Source organism: Aplysia californica, unplaced genomic scaffold, assembly GCF_000002075.1.
Source record: "Aplysia californica isolate F4 #8 unplaced genomic scaffold, AplCal3.0 scaffold00130, whole genome shotgun sequence".
Taxonomy (NCBI): Eukaryota; Metazoa; Mollusca; class Gastropoda; order Aplysiida; family Aplysiidae; genus Aplysia; species Aplysia californica.
Window position 1 is genome coordinate 1082156 of NW_004797400.1, and position 6000 is coordinate 1088155.

Here is a 6000-nt window from a genome sequence, read left to right on the forward strand (position 1 = left end):
GGAATAGAAGTAGAAATAGGACTAAGAAAGTGGCGTTGGATGGGACACACCTTCAGAAAGCCCAACGGAAACATCACAAGACAGTGGCTGCAATGATAGTACACACAGGGAGCATGAGGCAGGGGTAGTAGGCCTACATGGGAAACATGGAGGAAATGTGTGGAAAGGGACATGAGAGAGATGAAGCTCACTTGGAACGAGCTAGGAAGGTGGCCCAGGACAGAGATAAATGGAAGGAGCTTGTATGTGGCCTATACCCTGCAAGGGGTGAAAGGCACTGATGATGATGTTTTTAAAACTTGTGTGTGTGTGTGTGTGTACGCGTGCGTGAGCGTGCATGTGTGTGTGTGTGTGTGTTGGGGGGGGGGGGGGGGGGGAGAAGGAGGAGTGTTTGGGTGTGCATAAGCAGGGCTGGCCACTAACCACTATATGACTATATGTTTTAGTAATTACCAAATATTTAAAAAGTAGTTATGTCATAATGTGGCTGAAAAATTCGTAATATGGCCATGGACAGTCTTTTCCTTTGGAGTGTCAAGAAGGACTCTAGTTTTGTAGATTTAAGTATGGACGTGATGTAAACAAATGCGTGATGGAATGATAGAAGTCTCGGCAGACTCGTCTTTGCCTCTTTCGGCTCTTACACACCAAACACCGGCGTTCGTATAGTATTGTGCGTCCGTCTAGCGCACGACGTGTGCCCATTCACACCTATCATCCGTCTATTCGTGCGTGTTTTATAACAACATGGATGCTGAGACTAAACTGGTGATTTTACTGTTGCTAAAAGAAAGGCATAAGAGGAAGAATAGGACGCATTGAGTCCACCCAATTTTGGTCAATAGACAATTATATGGCGAATATCACCATCTGCTACCCCAATTTTTTCCACATGAGAAGTATGAAGACAAAAATGTATTATAGTATAGGCTACCCGGTATACGTTCGAATAAAACTAGATACACTTGACAGCCTCTTGAGTTTGCTGACACCCCACATTTAAAAAAGAGCACCAATTACAGACACGCGAAAGACATTTAAAAGATAAATGAATAAGCAGAATATTGATTCTGATAATTTTAACATAGATTGATCTTGACGCATTTCTTGCTCTCCTGTTGCACCAGTTGTGGGCTCCGCTGTAGTAGCGCATGGCCTTTTCAAGTGCAGTAGTCTCCGCCTAAACGCACACCATACAAAAGCACGCTCCGCTCAAACGCACGCTTTCGTCATCTGACGGGTTTTTTACTGTATAATTTAGACGTACAAACGCACGGTCACTCCCTCTAAACGCACGCTTTCGTCATCTGACGTTTTTTACTGTATAATTTAGACGTACAAACGCACGGTCACTCCCTCTAAACGCACGCTCCGATCTGCGAAACTCTCTGACAGGTAAAGCTTGGCAAGGGGAAATTTTTTGCTACGACTACTGTACGATCTGCACAGCTTGCATACGAGCCTAGCAAACCGGATATTTGGCGAGACTGCCCCTTACGCCGAACAAAGAGAGTGATGGACAGCGTTTTCTTCACACCCAACTTTCCACAGACACATAGGCCTAGTGCCTAGGTCTAGGACTGGTCGGTGAAATGTTGGGGGGGTTGGGGACTGGAATGTTACATGTATTTAATTGGTCACTGGAAATGCATCTCTTTGAGAAAAGGTTTCTGACTGGTGTTTGAGTGACTGCGTGTTGGCTAGTGTGTAGTTAGACCTACGCCTATGATGCGCAACACGCGTGAATGCTCGTTCATGAATTCACGTCGGGGGTGGTCGCTTGGATGGAAAGAAAGCCATGTGGTTGGGCCGTCGTCCTTATGACCATCACCAACAATTTCTTTTTAGACAATTGGTTCCAGACATTTTATGGTGCATTCATTGCATCGAGTCTGTCTTTCTGCCTACCCCCCCCCCCCCCCCCCACCCACACACACACCCCCTTTCAACGCCTTTGCAGTCTTAACCGCAGTCGGGGAATCTTTTACAAAACAGTCACGTGTCGTCACATTATCGGCCCAAAGTGACCCCCCCACCCCAAAGGGAAGTCACTAGAATATCAAGGCAATGAGATAACTGCGTCCCTTCCTCCCTTTGCTAAGGTTCATGTAAACGCACGCTCCAAACACACGCTAAGGCCTCAAACACAGTGCACGCTTCTCCGACGCTTCTTTTTCGGTTTCGACGTCTTTCTCCGAAAAAGTTGCATCGCCAAATTTTATTAACGAAGGATTGAATCTGATTGAATGCACGGCGCTACAGTGGGCGCGGAGCAGACGCAGCGCTGGACGGATCAGAAAAAGTTAAGCGTGTGCACTTGCTGCTGAAATAAAATTTCGAGCGTCTGCTGCGCGGCTGAACTGTTGTGGCGTGATTGTGTAGTGCTTGTAGTGTGTAGTCAAAGTGCTTTGTTGCATTTTGACTACAATGGAGTCTGTGGCATTATTACACGCAGTTGGAAAAAGATGTCTTTTTGACAAAGCAGATCAAAACTACTGCAACAGGGCCATGATATCGGCCGAATGGAACAAAGTAGCCAACGAAGTTGGATGCAATGGTAAGAACTTTCTTTCTTTCTCTCTGTCTGTCTGTATGTCTGTCTCTCTGTCTGTCTGCCTGTCTGTCTACCCGTCTGTTTGTCTGAACGTATGTACACTGTACAACAAGTATACTTGTTTCAAACTATAGGCCTACTTCAGCTTATTAAAAGAGATGCAATGATAACCCATTTTAAATGAGAGTGTGGACTGATCAGACGTTATAGCATTTGCTATTTTGCCATGTCAATGCACCCTGCGGTGACGAGAAATATCCCATGAAAACATTTCTCACTTCCATTCCACTTTTGGTAGCTCTGCTCCTTATAACTTCTAGTCTGTCGAACGTTGGTAGGCCTGCTCGTGGCTCAACCACGTCATCCTCAATGTGCCGTAGCCCCGATCTTCCAGGTTTTTGCATGATAATGAAATTGTGGAGCACTGTGATGGCCTTGACTGCATCTGTTGCCGGCTCTGGCTGTTCATCCATTTGGCGCAGGAGTATACGCCACATTTGTGAAATCCTACCAAAACAGCATTCAACTGAATTCCTCGCACGTGATAGGCGATAATTGAAAAGCTCTTTCTCATGAGTTAATTATCTGTTTGGAAATGGCTTCATCAAATATCCTCTCAATGGAAATGCATCGTCTGCTACGAATGCAGATGGGAGGGTTGTGTTATTGTCTGTATCCTGTGGTGACTCCAGCTTGTCAGCCAACAGTCTTTTTCCAAATCCAAATGCTCTTTTGCAGACAGGGGTTTCCGGAAATTGGTAGTTCGCTTCTCTATGTAGGGTCCAATTTTGTCCAACAGGAGCTGAAATGTGGAGGGTCTCATCCGGATATATTTCAGGCATTTTTCTTCGTCTGAGAGGATTTCTGCCATCAGGTGATGGTATTCACCAATATGTGTCTCTCTTTTTATTGATTCTCTGTACCCAATATCTACGGCGGGATCGTCTCCTGTTATGGAGCCATGAAAGCATCAACAATTGAAGAACCTCTTTAGCCGTCCTCATTGACTGACACGTGGCCGAATGAACCGACTGAACCGAAAGACGCAGCCACTGTGTTTGCTAGAACTAGAAAAGAAGTCGGAACAGACGCGGCGAGTAACTTTAAAGTGCATCGCTGCAGCTGCGGCCACTGTGTATGCGCACTAAGGAGCCCTCCCGCGCACCGTGCGTTTAGACAGAGACAACTGTGTTTGAATAGAACACTGCATTTCTGCTTGCAGCTCCATTTTCTGTAAGACATCTAATGTATTTCTCTTGGGGATCATGCTCTGATTATGTACCTAAAGAAGAGCCGGGGGGCTCTCGTGGCCTAGAGGTTAAGGTGTTGGCATCTCATTCAAAAGGTCCCGGGTTCGAATCGGGGTAGCGACCGAAAAATTTTCTTCTCTAAAAAATTGTCTCCTTTCACATCCTTTCCTGCTCTCTAGCAATGTTCTGTTGTCTGCTTTCGTTTCCACTTTCAGCCCCCACCCCTCACCCCCTTTGCCCCTCCTCTGGGCTCCTGACTCTTTCTGCAGCCTTTCTACTGCTACTCCTTGGCTCCTCCTAATTGCTGTCTGTGGCAGAAAGCCACACCCCTGATCTTCTGGTAGGAAAGATCTACACCTAGTCTTCTCGGACAAGGGCGAAAAATCTCGGAGGGCCCGTGTGCAAGTTGCGCACGTTAATATAAATCCCTTGGTGGTCTAAAATCGATACGAGTAGGCTTCGGCCGCCACCCGAGTAAAATTCAAAATTTCTTACCAACTGAAAATACAATGTGTTAGGTGTGTCCCGCGTAAAAACACTTACCCAAACAAACAAAAGAAGAGCCGATACACTATCTGAAACAGGAAAACAAATCATGTTCGAATGGACACCTAGCCATGTGGGCATCCGAGGAAACGAGCAGGTAGATGACCTGGCAAAGAAAGCCTCATCCCGTCTGCTGGGATCAACGACAGACACTCTCCCTCAGACTGACTTTAGAAATAAAGTAAAAAAGTACACCTCCAGTCTGTGGGAGAGCCACTGGGAAAAACAGAAAAACAATGAACTACATGTATATGTTATAAAACCCAAAACTAGAACAGCGAAATCCTTCGGACCTCTCCAGAAGAGACGAAGTCATTTTTACTCGATTGCGCATCGGACACACGGCCCTGACCCACAAATACCTCCTACAGGGAGATGAGATGCCGTTCTGTGTCGGATGCGACACAGATTTTACCATTAGACACATCGTAACCGAATGTCTAGACTCTAGACTTTGGAGAGATCCGAAGGAAATATTATAAATGCAAGAAATTGCACATTTTTTCCGTCGTTGTTCCCAGGAGAATTTTGAATTTTATGAAGGCCATTGGCCTTTATGGCAAATTGTAAAGTGAAACAATATTGTTAAAAATTGTTTATTGTTATTTATAAGAGTTGTTTTAAATCGCAAATATATTTACACTGAATTTTAGTATTTTAGCATTTTAAAGTCTAGATCTAATTGTCGACAAACCGAGCAGTGAATTGTTGCGAATGCTACCAACTTGTGTTTCGCGCGCTCATATGACTTTATGCAGTTGCGAGCGCCGTAAAACCCAGTACTACTACTACTATCCCCTCTATGGGGACGGGACGGTCGGTCACAACACGAGAGGAGACGGATGATTTTATGATGGCTGTCATAAAACCCTTCTCATGCAGGAACGACAACTGTGACTGTCACTACCGCATGAACACACACAGTTGGTGAAAGCCATAGATTTACCTGTCCCCGTAATTTGTAATTAAGGCCCTTTTGTCATTGACAGGAGTCTCAATTTTTTCCTTATTAATAAGAAAGAGTGTATGCAACATTTTGCTTGAATAATTTACTCTTGTGAGGCACCGTGGTGACATCAGGCGCTAGTCAAAATAATGAAAGTGAAAAAAAACTGGCATTTTCCCGCACGTTTGGGACCTTTTATTGAATTTTTGTTTTTCTGCTAAACACCTTTTACATCCAAATAATAACACATTTCCATGCAAATTTTACTGAAAAACGAACGTTCATTAAATGCACAAATACGTTATTTTTCAAATTTAAAGGCTCTCAAGCTATTGAAGTAATCAAACTTTGGCGGCCGTTTTCTCTAAATTTACCTCCGAAATCAGGTGACCCACACCTCTTTCAATTGCAAATATTTCGACTTCTATTCAGCATAGATGAGTATCGTTTTCATCAGAAGAAAGGCAAATGGACAGGCTTTGAGATGATAGCAATAACTCTGTATGCCTCTAAACTGAGGCGCTATCCCACCATGTCGTGACACCTATTATTCTTTAGTGCATATTATATTATTATGTGCATGTCGTATATATGTGTATTCATGTTTTCCATGAATATTTTCCAATGCGCATAGAACAATGATTGTTTCACCGATTTGCGCGATATAAAATATGTCATATTATTTTTATCATTATAAGCGAACA